This window comes from Heptranchias perlo, chromosome 17 (assembly GCF_035084215.1).
Source record: "Heptranchias perlo isolate sHepPer1 chromosome 17, sHepPer1.hap1, whole genome shotgun sequence".
Classification (NCBI taxonomy): Eukaryota; Metazoa; Chordata; class Chondrichthyes; order Hexanchiformes; family Hexanchidae; genus Heptranchias; species Heptranchias perlo.
In genome coordinates, this window is record NC_090341.1 from 22,022,311 (window position 1) to 22,037,687 (window position 15,377).

The 15,377-nt window shown below is 37.1% G+C and overlaps 1 long non-coding RNA gene across 3 annotated transcripts in view; it reads right to left on the reverse strand.

Annotated features, from left to right (window-relative positions):
* The window catches only part of LOC137334159 (uncharacterized), a 37,115-nt gene extending 22,505 nt beyond the window's left edge, over positions 1-14,610 (reverse strand). The window contains exons 1-4 of one of the 3 annotated variants that reach the window (XR_010966086.1): positions 14,564-14,610; positions 8,469-8,755; positions 8,191-8,289; positions 4,821-4,899 (exon numbers count right to left, since the gene is read on the reverse strand). This is a non-coding gene — a long non-coding RNA (uncharacterized lncRNA). Of the gene's footprint in view, positions 1-4,820; positions 4,900-8,190; positions 8,332-8,468; positions 8,756-14,563 lie in introns of all 3 variants that reach the window. The other 2 variants (XR_010966085.1, XR_010966087.1) reach the window with 2 other exon arrangements.
* Between the last annotated feature and the right edge of the window lie 767 nt (positions 14,611-15,377).

The window sequence follows — 15,377 nt, forward strand, 5'->3', positions numbered from 1 at the left end:
TTAAGTAATGGAGTGATATGTGCAATTTTCCAATCAAAAAGGAACGATTCTTGAATTGAGAGAACTTTGGAAGATTATGGTTAGGGCATCTGCAATGTTCTCACCTACTTCCTTTAAAACCCTGGGATGGAAACCATCTGGTCCTCGGGATTTGTCACTCTTTAGTGCCATTATTTTCTTCATTACTGTTAATTTGCTTACTTTAATAATGGTGAGTCCCTGTCTCTGATTCAAAATTAGTTTCCTTGGGGTGTCCAGCATGCTATCTCCTCCTCTACTGTAAATACTGACACAAAGTAATTATTTAACATGTCTTCCATTTCCTTATTTTCATTTACAATATCACCATTATCAGTTTTTAAGGGGCTCACATTGCACTTGACTACCCTCTTCTTCCTAATATAATTGTAAAAAGTGTTGATTTTGATATTCCTTGCAAGTTTCTTTTCATAGCCCCTCTTTGTAGCTTACTCTGTTTTGTCACCTTTGTATCTCTCCCAGTCGCCAAGATCTGTGCTATTTTTTGCATTTTTGTGTGCTTTTCCTTTTCTTTTTATGTTGTCCCTTACCTCTTTCGTTGTCCATGGCTGTTTTTTTTGGCAACTAAAGCTCTTGCCTCTTAGGGGTATAAACTGGTTCTGAATCATGTTAAATTCTTTTTTGAACACCTCCCTTCTGTCATTTTACCCATTAACAGATTTGCCCAGTTTACTGTGGACAGTCTCTGTCTCATCCCATTGAAGTCGGCCGTACCTAACTTTAAAACCTTAGTAGCTGATACGGGTTTCTCCCTTTCAAACACAAAGTTGAACTCGATCATATTATGATTGCTATTAGATAAATGGGGGTGGCAGTATTGATGAAAGAAACTATTATAGCACTGGAAAGGAATGATGTAGTTGAGGTGTCAAAGACAGAATCTAGTTGGTTAGAATTAAGGAACAATAGAGGAGTTATAACGCTACTGGATGTATACTATAGGTCACCAAATAGTGGGAAGAAGATAGAGGAGCAAATTTGCAGGCAAATTACAGAAAGATGCAAGAAGTATAGAGTAGTTTTACGGACAAAGAGCTGGAAAGTGGGATTAGGCTGGATGGTTCTTTTTCGGCCGGCACAGACACAATGGGCTGAATAGCCTCCTTCTGTGCCATAAATTTCTATGATGCTATGAGTGGTGATAATGGGGGACTTCAATTATTCCAATATAGACAGGGACAGTAACAGTGTAAAAGGGCAAAGAAGTGGAGGAATTGCTGAAATGTGTACAAGAGAACTTTCTGGAACAGTGTGTTTCCAGCCCAACCAGGAAGGAAACACAGTGCCGGATCTAGTTCTGGGAAATGAAGTGGGGCAGGTGGAGCATGTTTCAGAGAGGGAGCATTTGGAGAACAGTGATCATAAATATTAGGTTTAGAATAGTTAAGGAAAAGGACAAGGAACAATCAATTGTGAAAATACTAAACTGGAGGAGAGTTAATTTCATTGAGTTGAAAAGGGATCTTGCCCAGGTGGATTGGAATCAAAAATTGGCAGGCAAAATGGCAATTGAACAATGGGAGGCCTTCAAGGAGCAGTTGGTTCGGGTACAGAGTAGACACATTCCTACCTGGGGGGGGAGAGGGCATCCAAAGCTAGAGTTCCCTGGATGACTAAAGACATAGAGATTAAAATGAAACAGAAAAAGGAGGCTCATGAGTAATGTACGGTTCATAATACAGTCAGAGAACCAGGCTGAATATAGAAAGTACAGAGGAGATCTAAAAAAGGGAATAAGAGGGGCAAAGAGGGATGAGAATAGATTAGCAGCTAACATAAAAGGGAACCCAAAAGTCTTTTATAAACATATAAATAGTAAAACGGTAGTCAAAGGAAGGGTCGGACTGATTAGGGACAAAAAAAGGAGAGCTTCTTGTAGAGGCAGAGGACATGGCCAAGGTACTAAATGAACACTTTGCATCCATCTTCACTGGAGAAAAGGATGCTGTCATTGTAGCAGTAAAGGAGGAGGTAGTGGTGATATTGGATAGGATAAAAATAGATAAAGAGGAGGTGCTTAAAAGATTGGCAGTACTCAAAGTAGAAAAGTCACCCGGTCCAGATGAGATGCATCCGAGGTTACTGAATGAAGTAAGGGTGGAAATTGTGGAGACTCTGGCCAGAATCTTCCAAACCTCTTTAGATATGGGGACATTGCCGGAGGACGGGAGGATTGCAAATGTCGCACCCCTGTTCAAAAAAGGAGAGTGGGATAAACCTGGCAATTACAGGCCAGTCAGCCTAACATTGATGGTGGAGAAACCTTTAGAGACAATAATCCGGGACAAAATTAACTGGCACTTGGGCTAGTAAATGAAAGTCAGCATGGATTTGTTAAAGGAAAATCATGTTTGACTAACTTGATTGAGTACTTTGATGAATTAACAGAGAGGGTTGATGAGGGTAGTGCAGTTGATGTTGTGTATGTGGATTTTCAAAAAGCATTTGATAAAGTACCACATAATAGACTTGTTAGCAAAATTAAAACTCACGGGATTAAAGGAACAGTGGCAGCATGGATACAAAATTGGCTAAGGGATGAAAAGCAGAGAGTAGTGGTGAACAGTTGTTTTTTTAGACTGCAGCGAAGTATACAGTGGTGTTCCCAGGGGTCAGTATTAGAACCACTGCTCTTTTTGATATATATTAATGACCAGGACATGGGTATAGAGGGTATCATTTCAAAGTTTGCAGATGACATGAAACTCGGAAATGTAGTAAACAAAACGCTGGATAGTAACAGATTCAGGAGGAGATAGATTGGTGAAATAGACAGACACATGGCAGATGCAATTTAATGCAGAGAAGTGTGAAGTGATACATTTTGGCAGAAAGAATGAGGAGAGGCAATATAAACTAAATGGTACAATTTTAAAGGGGATGCAGGAACAGAGAGACCTGGGGGTACACATACACAAATCTTTGAAGGTGGCAGGACAAGTTGAGAAGGCTATTAAAAAAGCATATGTGATCCTGGGCTTTATTAATAGAGGCATAGAGTACAAAAGCAAGGAAGTTATGCTAAACCTTTATAAAACATTGGTTATGCCTTAGCTGGAGTATTGTGTTCAATTCTGAAGGTGCAGAAGAGATTTACTAGGATGAGGGACTTCAGTTATATGGAGAGACTGGAGAAGCTGGGGTTGTTCTCCTTAGAGCAGAGAAGGTTACGAAGAGATTTGATAGAGGTGTTCAAAGTCATGAACCATTTTGATAGAGTAAATAAGGAGAAACTGTTTCCAGTGGCAGAAGGGTCGGTAACCAGAGGACACAGATTTAAGGTGATCGGCAAAATAGCCAGAGGCTTTTTTTTAAACGCAGCGAGTTGCAACGATCTGGAATGCACTGCCTGAAATTGTGGTGGTAGCAGATTCAATTGTAACTTTCAAAAGGGAATTGAATAAATACATGAAGAGAAAAAATTTACAGGGCTATGGGGAAAGAACAGGGGAATGGGACTAATTGGACAGCTCTTTCAAAGAGCCGGCACAGGTACGAGGGGCCGAATGGCCTCCTCCTGTGCTGTACCTACTATGATAATCAGTTTAGCTGTACCTCATGAACCCACTGCCCCAGTACTGCTAAATATCAGTTACCTGCCTTGAACCTGGTATATTATTGTGTACCATCTTGCTACATATCTTGAGCTTTAAAAAAGGTAAGGTATAAAACTTAAATATATAGGAATAGGAATATATCTATTATTATAGATTGATCAAATTAAAATTTGGCCCATGGCACATTCTCACCTCTGAGACAGAGGTCGTGGGTTCAAGCCCCACTCCTGGAGACTTAAACACATAATTTAGCTGAAAATAAGCTGACACTTCAGTACATTACTGAGGGAATGCTGCACTGTCAGAGTTGCCATCTTTCAGAAAAGATGTTACACTGAGGCCACATCTGCCTGTTCAGGTGGATCTAAGTGATCCCATGGCACAATTTGAATTACAGCAGGGGAGTTCTCCAAGTGTTCTGGCTAACATTTATCCCTCAAACACCACCACTTAAAATAGATTATCTGGTCGTTTATCTCATTGCTGTTTCTGGGACCCTGCTAGCGCAAATTGGCTGCCGCATTTCCTTACATTGCACCAATGACTGCACTTCAAAAGTAATTAATTGACTCTGAAGTGCTTTAGGATACACTGAGGTCATGAAAAGCACTATAAAATGCAAGTATTTCCTTTCTTAGTGAATCACCCATGATGTTGCCCAAAAGATGGGTGGGCAGCTGTTACTGGGGAGAAGAGCAAGGGGATAATGATGTTAGCAGTAGCCCGAGGCCAGAGGGGAGATGAAGGCATGGGAGGAAATCACACCAGGAGAGGGAGTTATCGCGGTTTTTTGGGCAACAGAGGAATGGAGAACAACAGAAGACATCAGCCTTCATCCTGGTTGGGTTCCACTCCCATTCCCTCCCCTACCTCCCTGTGCCATCTCCTCCCCTCCCCTCCACCCACAACTATCCTCTTCCCACTCTGCTTTGCCCCGCCCTCCCCCTCACTCACCTCAACATCTTCCCCCTAATCCCATCCCAGCCTATTCTCTTTCCCGATTTCCTGGCTCTAGTGCACCATGGCTGAAAGAGGATTATGGGAGGGTGGATGTGGCCTGGAATGACTAGGAAATGGCAGGAAAGCAGAGAGGGGTTAGGCTCAGTAACGGGCTAGAAATAATTGGGAAACCAGCAGAAGGGTCATGGAAACCATAGAGGCCCCCAGCCGTAGCAAGACAAGTATTTCAGAAATAATCTTAAAATAATTTTTTTTAAAACACACCTGGAGCCAGAAGCTGGTGATCACAGTGCCCACCTAGACTGGAGATGATGTGCAAGGTCTCAAACATAAGCAGACCACCCTGGAAACGAAGTGTAGAGGACTTGATCAGAGATAAGTAAAAAACATGACAGAAAAGCTTGACAGAAATAATGTGACAGTGACATAAAAAAAACACAGAAATTATTAAATAGGCAGTGCACACACATGCAAAATTTTTAATACATAACTAGCAGATCTGCCATGATAATGGTCATGATGAGTCGAAGGAATCGCTGTTTTATAACAATGTGAGTATCAATAGTTTGACAGAGAAGTAAGCTGAGCCACTTACAAGAATTGCGTAGTACACCCAAGACTTTTAATATATTACTAGCAGATTTCCTGTGTCATTTATAGTGAGTCAGAGGATACAATAAAAAGGTAATGGGAGGGAAATATGATCCTGATAGTAAGTCCATATAATATGACTTTTCATGGATAAATAAGCAGATTTGAATACAATTATTACTTAATAACCTATTTTAGGACCAACAATATACAACTATATTAAAAATCACTGCTTTAGCTTGTTGATAAATAACTCACATTACAGCTCCTACCCATATCTTATTTAATCCAATATTTTTTTACAATTACATTCAAAACTTTTGCTTTAAGTTTTTAGTGGAAGTAAACAATGTTTTTAAAATGATTGCAAATCTTATCTTTCAAATAACCCCTCAATGTTAAGAATAGGGCTCATTCTGCAATTAAATTCTATTTTTATTTCAAATTTATTAGATGAAAATTGTAGGGCATAATACCAAATCTTCATGTAAACCTTTTTTTTAAAAAAAGAACCTTAAGTCAAGTTATCTAGACTAAACCAATGTTAAAAGTCCTTCACCTTCAAAAATTGTCACGTTTCAGCTTCAAGTAGCATACAAACAAGGATCTGAAAATAAACTAAAAATGTACACGACGACCCAAAACAATCCTAATGTCAAAATTTTTACTGTTTTTCCTCCAAAATATTTTCTAATGGCTGTATTTGTGTACCAAGTCAAAGCAAAATCAAATATAGTATATTTTTACTAGTTCCTGAAATTTGCCACCATTTTACTTGACTAAAATGGTGACAATTACACATTTGTTGCACTTGTGGACCAAGTGTCTAATATCTGTACAATGTTTGCGCACAAAGGAAAAGGGCACATTTCAACCCTGGAGGTCCTAATTATTATTATAAAGTTTCTCCCAGGAGAGAAAAATTTTAATAACAGTCAAAAACAGCACCCATTCAGGCACAGGAATCATATTTTCTAACTCAGTCTATTATCAAACCCTTCTGCACATCTTGTCATTTGTTTAACAAAATACATTTTAAACAGGATGTTTTTCTTTTCTTGCTTGTTTGACAAACTCCAACTTAATGAACAAACCATCTTATTACAGATCCCACCCATCTTATATAGTGTTACTGATATTTTTGACAAATATTATGTTCAAAATTTTGCTTTAAGTTTTTCTTTAAATAAAATCATTCATTACTTAGTAGGACTGTGTAAGCATTTGTAAAATATTTTTAGTGGAAAGTATTAATTCGTGAATATCCCGTTGTGAGATTATTTTTCTATCTTAACATAAACAGAAAGTGAAGTCAAGCTAGGCCTGCCATGAGGACATCACACCAGCTGCCACCGCATATAGTTAGACTCAAACTGACAGACCTAGCAATGTAAGGTGAGAAGCAACATAAATTTTGTTTACATATTCTTAAAAACACACCAGTTCCCACAGTAAAATGGCACTCAAAATATGCTTAAGATTTTCTTTCAATGAAATGCTTTCCTATCTGACAAGACTATTTAGAATAAGGTCATTCTTTTCAGAAATGTTCAGAATTCACTGTATCTTTCACAATTTTGTAATAACCACCTACTCTTAAGTGGAGTTAAAATTCTCCTTTTCAAATGATACTTGTTTTTAAAACAGATGTTGCAACAAAAACTGACATGCTGCACGATACCTGATAAAAGATTTTAACTCACAAAACAAGGAATTTAAAATATATATTCTATATTAATTTTTACTGCAGGACTTTGTCCTGCTAGAGAACTTTAATTTTTACTAGGATATTTCTCAAATATTTTAAATTATACTAAACATTTACTATTTACTTCTGCTGTTCTATTTAACAATTTTTGCCAGGGGCTAAAAGAATATATGTTTTACAAAAAAAAACTTACATTCCCAACGAAACTGTGATAAATAGTTCTCATGTACACGGGATATAGAATTCAAAGGAAAATATTTAAAACTTTAGAAAGGATAGGTTCGATTCAGTAGGGAAAAAGTAAAACTAAAGTTTTAAAAAATAAACAGGAAGATGATTGAATCGCTACAGAGCAGATGCAAAATTTTACAGTTTATTTTAGTGTTATTACAGTACTAACACTACTGATATTTAAGTACCTTTATCATTGTAACATTGTTATTTTCAATGTTACATTACAAACTGAAAACAAACAAAACTGGTCAGCCAAAGAAGACAGGAATTTCCATAAAGCTGTCGACAGTATAGGACTGTGTACTTCTTACTTGGTTAGTTACAACCGTTGACTGCTTCAGTATTGAAAAACTTAATGCCTGTTCAGTACTTGAAAAGCAAATCGATAATGTGAGGCACCAAAGACTAACACCAGGTTCAGAAACAAATTTACAATTTAACAGCTGTATTTTATCATAATACAACTTTTGTTCCCATTTATATAATTTTCCAATTTTTTTTGCATCGGCCAATAGAAAAACTGTAAACCTGTATTTGCAGAACTAACCAAGAAATAAAAGTTAAAAGCTGGGCATGAAAAACCTCCTTAGAAATACTTTTTCTCCATATGTGCATGCTACTACAGTAACATTCTCATCACTACTGTATCTCCAAGTTAACCCATCATTTTAACTCTCCTTGACAACAAGATACAGAAGAAATCTCTAGTTACCTGGGAGCTTTAAATATCTCAAACTAAACTACATGTATGTACTTTTGAAAAATTCAGTGCCATGTCACAAGATTTACCCTGACCCTGGATTTTTTTTTATTACAAGGATATTATTTTGTCATTTCATTAATAGCAGCTCCTTCCTACAACATTTGCTGACATACAAGTATTAGTTACAGTTACCTAAGTAACAGAAAGACTTATGAACCTTTTTTTAGCCTCAATTATTTACCTGATTATCTGTCAGAACTTTTGTCTTGTGCAAAACGTCATCTTGCTGCACAACCCACCACTATCAATCTCCTCCTGTCTTACATAAATCAAACTCAGACGAAGAAAGATATAAATTTAATTTGTTATTTGTATTCTACTTGCCTTCATTCCCATACCTGAAGTGTAAAATCAAAATTTAGGGCCACTCAATTATCTTCCCATTTCCATTATCCACCAGGGTGGTCTCTTCATGACAGTGGATAATATAGGTTCCACTGCAAAACAAACTATCTGCTTATAAAACTGTTAAATTGTATCTGTGAGGAATACAATAAATCAAGTTAACAGTGAGAATACAGTACATGCACCATCTTATTAAGCTGTACAAAGATAATTCCAATAATTAATATAATGAAAGCAGCATTACAGTAAATCATAATAAGAAGCAGCCTACCTTTAAAAGTTACATCTCTTTTAAATTTGATGGTGTTGTGAAGCCAGCAAAAGAAGTTACAGTGGCCAGATTTAAAGTTTGTCGCAAATTGAATGCAAACTTCTGTCATATCAGCATAAAATTGTGATAACAGTAATCCCAAGATTATCCCCTAAACAACAGCAGTCACCACACAAGAGTTGAAGATAATTTCTCACATCAGCTACACTCACAAACTTAATAAGGGTGGAATTTACGTTCAGCTAGCAGTTCATCATCCTTACAGCTTTAATCCTCTCTATGGCCACCTGTAGAAATGAAAAAAGTACAGATAAGATATGGTAAAAGCCTGTATATTCAGTTATTACCCAAAAAATGAAAATTCTATGAAAACATTCTTTTAAGACAATTTAAAAAAACAGAACATTTCATTCCCATAAAAATATGCCACTAAATGTCTGCAGTGGCAAAACTTCACAAATGTATTCCATTACAACATGTAAAATTGATAGAACTTTGAACTACATAACTAAAACAGTAGAATACAAGTCAGAGAAAGTCGTGATCATACGTTATAGTGCCCTGATCAAATTGCACCTTGAATACTGCATTCAGTTCTGGTTGTTGACACAGAGGTAAACATTCACATGCTGGAGGCAGTGCAGAGAAGAGCCACGAGGCTGATCCTTAATGTCAAGGCCTTAGTTATGAGGAAAGACTGTAAAAATTGTACTTTTCAGCTGAGTAAAGAAGCATCTGAGAAGTGATCTTATTGAAGTATACAAGATAGTTGAAGGAATGGAAAAAGTAAACGTACAATATTACTTTCAATTAAATTGTATGAGTAGGATAAGGGGACACAGGTTCAAACTAATAAAATATAAATTTAAGTCTGATAACAGGAAATTCTTCTTTACACACAGTGATCAACATGTGGAACTGACTTTCAAATAGGGTAGTGAAAACCCTGGAATTATTTAAAAAACAACTGGAAGCTACAATGAATTGGGGGGGGGGGGTGGGGGGGGAGAGGAAGATATACTTTAGGATCTTTTTAGATAGATGAATTAAGCTGGGCTAAATGGCCTTCTTCATCCATAATCGTCCTGTGATCAACACTAGGGCTATGTCAAACATTTATCGTTAATGGAACATTATTATGCTTTTATATAAAAAGTAAAATCTAAGCTGTTCATATGTCCTTAGGAGAAGCTACGGTTTAAAACTGGCAATTATCCATTTGTTATCATTAAATTTTCTTTCTGGAGCAGTTTACAATTTATCCATGTAGATTAAGGGCTAGCTGATTGTTTTATAAGAGGTACCTGTGGCCTATATTAAGACAGCCAAGTTGTTAACGTGTCCACAAATGTCTGAATGTACTGCATATTGTGCCCATTCCATCTCTGAAAATTTTTCTAGCACAAAAGATCCAATTAATTTAGAATTTCTAAATGAAGAATTTATTTATTACACACTTAAGCATTTTAAAATATTTATTCATACCTTCTAAAAATCTCATATTTATATAAACAATAACCGCACAATGACAACAAATGTGTTTTCTAACACTTTATTTTTGCTAGGTTTTGCTTGTACCGAAGTGGACTGAATTATAAACCTGAACACCTTCCTTTCAGAATTGCTTAGTTTTCAGGATTTTTTCATTAAATTATTTTATATTCAAATAATTAGGGAAAGGGTGCCCTAACCCAAGTCCACTCTGTCTGCCTCCGGGCCATCTGGATTATTTTTGATAAATAATTTATGCATTTACTTCACTTTACACCAAGCAACTGTGTTAAAACATTTTTTTTGCTTTTGGGACTCTCAAATGAGAAAAACTAAAAAGAAATTTGTCACATATACCCTACAATTTTCCACTGGTTTCATGTTATTTTTATGTACCAAAGCCAATCAAGCTTTTAAGTCTTTTGGCATGACTTCAGTGTTTCAGAACCCCAGATGCTCTGTGGAATGCACGTGCTTTATAACACTGTGCAGATAGTGGCAAGGTTTGAGGGGGAAAAAAATGCAGTTTTCAATGTATTCTTACAACTCCTAAAATTTCTTGTTCATAATTGCTACCAAGCCATATATCCTTGCCAATGCTAGAATATTCAACAAGAAATATTTCTAAAACAGAAGTTTAATAATACAATAAATGTCAAAATATTTGAGAGTAACTTAACTCCAACAATAAATATATTCTCATTAAAGGAGCTGTATTCAGTTTTATAAGTTAATTTATTATATCTTCATGGTTTTTTTTGTTAATTTTTATTTAAAATATGAAAATAAGTAGGGACTTGGTTCCCTGATCCAAGTCCATTCTAAGGCCTCTGGGTCATCTGCACTCATCAAAGCTTGCTGTTTACAAATCATTGGGAATAGAAATCACTCTACACAACTTTTAGAGAAAATACAAAGAATATCACGAAACATTTTTGACAAATTATGTATTTTTATTATTTTAATTCCATCCAATGAACATATGTTAACATTTATTTCAAAATGAAAAGTTAGAACTTTTGAACCATTAATTCCATTCAAAGCAAAAGCTGTACAATTAAGGGTAGAAATTCTGATCAGTGAAGTTTATGTGCGAATCCTTAATGTGCTCATTCTACATTCCTACTAGCACTGTTTTTACTTTAAATGGGATAATACCTGCGTAAAAAGTACACACAGGAACATACTAAAGACTGAGCTAAGTTTTATACATAAGCTTCGTCAATTGGATTTTCTACCCTTTAGTGTTTTTATGAATGCGCTTAATTTTTCAATATTTTTTTCCCCAACAGCTTGGATTGTACTTTTCATATAAAAGCATAAAAATGATTAATTCCACAATGCAAAAATATATTGCCACTCAACAGATCAAATCTATAGGTTCTGCAAGGCAAAATCCAATATTTAACACTAAGTAATAGCAACAACCATCTTACCCTGCAGTACTCAGCTAATCCTCTTAAACTAGTTTTAAAAAATGAGTGAAAGCTGCAACAAAAACCCCACCACCTATGAATGGTTAAAATAGGACACTGTAAAAATGCAGCATGAAAATGTAAAGCTTTAAATAGAAACATTTCTGTTTTATTAAAAATAAATATAATTAGAAGTATTTTGAATATACATCCAATCTGCTTGTCAAGGTGCAAATGAAATAGATCTTTAATTCCTCTGGTTGTTTTGTGGGCAAACCATGAACTTTGCAGGAACTATCAAAAATTAGAATATGGACAAATCATACTTTTTGTTCATTGTAATGTGGCCTTATGTACAGGTGTACTGTAAGTATAATAGACATACTACACCTATTTATTAATTGTGGTTTATTGTTACAGCAGGAGCTAATCAAAGTAGGAAAAGTCAAGCATTATAATCAGTAAGCAAACTTCTGGAAACCAAAAATGGAACTTAATCAACAAAACAAAAATCTTTATATCTACTCTTAACTAAAAAAAACCTAAAAAACAGCTGATTCTAGTCTGACGATATTGTTGTACTCTTACATATCACTCCATTCTCAAATTGGCTTATTTATCATCTCGTGATGTGCTCACTGACCACAGTGTGACAGGCACAGGAATGGCACTATGGTAACAGGTTACATGCTCATATGCAACAACAACTTGCATTTATATAGTGCCTTTAAAAAAGTAAAAACATCCTAAGCACCTGCATGAGCATTTTATCTCAGGAGAATACACCTTCTCCCCCCACACACTTAACTTTCTTGTCTGCCTTATTGTTTTATATACTCGGCTAATCTAATTACAATCCATTAACAGCAGTAGCTATTAACTATGTTCCTTGACATAACTGTTACCAGTCAATCTGCCTTTGTGAACCATATAAAGCATTACAACTTCATTAAGGGGCATGGATAGCAACTGCTGCAATTTGGATTGGTTTGCTCTCATCAGTTTATATCAAAATGTTACACCCATGCTTGTGGAGTGGTTTTGTACCAATGTACCAAAGTTGTGTCAACTGTAGTAATAGAAAAACAATTTGCACCTCTTCCATATGGTCTTGTACCCGATACAAAATTCCAAACAAATGTGTTCTACGGTTACACTGCATAATTTGTCTCAGTGACACGTTAAAAACTAATGCGAAGATGCAGTAAAATGGAGTGTCCACACACACCCAAAAGACTTCAATTTCATAGAAAGGTTACAGCACGGAAGGAGGCCATTCGGCCCATCAAGTCCGCGCCGGCTCAGTGCAAGAGCAATCCAGCTAGTCACACTCCCCCCACCCTATTCCTGTAGCCCTGCAATTTTTTTTCTTTTCAAGTAGTTATCCAGTTCCTTTGAAGGCTATGATTGAATCTGCCTCCACCACCCCCTCGGGCAGTGCATTCCAGATCCTGACCACTCACTGTGTAAAAATGTTTTTCCTCATGTCACCTTTGGTTCTTTTGCGAATCACCTTAAATCGATGCCCTCTAGTTCTTGACCCTTCCGCCAATGGGAACAGTTTCTCTCTATCTACTCTGTCCAGACCCTTCATGATTTTGAATACCTCGATCAAATCTCCTCGCAACCTTCTCTGTTCTAAGGAGTACAACCCCAGCTTCTCCAGTCTATCCATGTAACTAAAGTCCCTCATCCCTGGAATCATTCCAGTAAATCTCTTCTGTGCCCTCTCCAAGGCCTTCACCATCTTTCCTAAAGTGCGGTGCCCAGAACTGGTCATAATACTCCAGTTATGACGGACCAGCGTTTTATAAGGGTTCATCATGACTTCCTTACTTTTGTACTCTATGCTTCTATTTATAAAGCCCAGCATCCCGTATGCTTTTTTAACCACTTTCTCAACCTGCCCTGCCACCTTCAACGATTTGTGTACATATACCCCCAGATCTCTGTTCCTGTACCCCTTTTAGAATTGTGCCCTCTAGTTTATATTGCCTCTCCTCGTTCTTCCTACCGACATGTATCACTTCGCATTTTTCGCGTTAAATTTCATTACGTGTCTGCCTATGCCACCAGCTTGAATTATCCTCTTGAATTTAGAATGCTTTTTTCTAAAACATGGCTTTTCCCCCTTCTAAATGTTAGTCTAATTCAGCTATTGGTCATCCCTCATGAAAGTACTGACTTGAAAACTCAATTAACATTAAGGGTAGTTTAGGAAATAATATTATAATTTGTATTTTCCCATCCACTGTCATCATCAAACCTTCCACTTTCATTTGGCATAGTCTGACCAGTGCCTAATCTAATTCATATTTCTTCCTAATGGATGGAGTAAGTGCTATGAGCAACGAATTTAAATTTGCAGGGTGACCTTCATCCACTTGCTCCAACAATTCATGTTAAGTATTTGAAAATTACACATTTCCATTCTGTTAAGACGCAGTATTTTGTCGGGTCTCAGAGTCTACCTAGTCACTGAAGTCAATAACCTTGTAAATGGTGCATTAGCAACTTTTTTTTTACTCTTACCGGGTTTGTAACTATAAAGCAGCTACCTATTCCATTCAATGTATAAGCACTTTTCTATTAAATCATTTTGGTCTTTATTTTTCTCCTTTAAGTCAAAAGACAATTCCATTTATTGCTACCCAAAAACGCAAATCCAAGGCCAAGGTCTTCGCTTCAACCTAACCCAAGGGCGGAAACGACACCAGAGCCGAGTCATTGACAGATCCACTCAACAAATCAAAAAGCGCGTCAGTCCGTCAGGGATTAACCCACCAATCGGAGCAGCAGGGAGGGGGCGGGACTTCCGCTATGAAGTTAGGTTACACATGAGTTCAGGGCCGTGAGTGCGACCGGCCGGGCCGTCAAATCGTGTCAGCGCGAAGCCGAGAGGAAGTGCGACTGTCCCTCCACAACACCGGGCCCTCGCTACACCCACAACCATTTCAAGCTGCTGTTTAACGTTACACCGGGATGCAGTGCGCGCGGTTAAAAGTCGGCAGAAACTTTCCGCTCTGCAAAAACAAAAGGCAGGTTTTTGCAAATAGAAAAATACTGATTTTTTTTTTTGTTTTAAAAACCTGCTCCCTTCGCGTTTGGCCGAAAAATCCCCCTTCTTCGTATGATATAACCTGCCCCTTTAACGGTAACTCTCGCTGTCGCTAGGACCGTAACACTCACCTACCGCCGCCTCCTCGCACTCCACCACAGTAACCCGGGCTCTTCAGTCCCCGGATGACAGCCTCAGTTTCGAGTCCAAGAGGGTCTGTGGAGCTCTCCGCGTGACGTAGGGAGCAGAGTGCCGGGGCTGCATCCCAATCTGCTCTGGACTTTTCGGTCTGCTGTTCTGACGTGTCGGACTTTGCGAACAACTATGTAATGACAGCCCTATTTCAGAACACATAGCATCATTGAGGATTCCACTGCTGTGCATTTTTGTTCCTTTGTTAACTAGTTGATTAGTAGTGGCTAAACTAGTGTCACTTCCAGTAGCTTTTTTTTAAAAATGCAAAGGCGAATTGTTAAAATAATATACTTTCAAATTGTAAATATTACACCACTAATTTTTTTTTTAAGATTTAGTTTTGGATTTCATACATTTATTCTGTTTTCACAACACTCAAAAGGAAACTTAACTGCAAATAGCCATGTCATGACAACCATATTTAATAAACGATAGCATAATTGGGGATTCCATTATTGTAGATATTTCCTTTTTTATTAACTGGTTGATTAATGCTGGTACTCATGGCTAAAAATATTAAAATGGTCTCTTCCTATCATTTTTTCTGCTCCCTATACATATAATTTGGATATGGATGTAGAGAAAACATCAGAATTTACAGCCAGTATCAAAATAGGGATATGGTAAACTGAAAAACTGCGAGAAGACATGGACTGAATAGTTGGTGGGCAGAAATGTAGCAAATGCAAATAAATGTAAAGTACATTGTGGGGGAAAGCCAGGTAAAGTTCTCAACAGTGAAGGAACAGA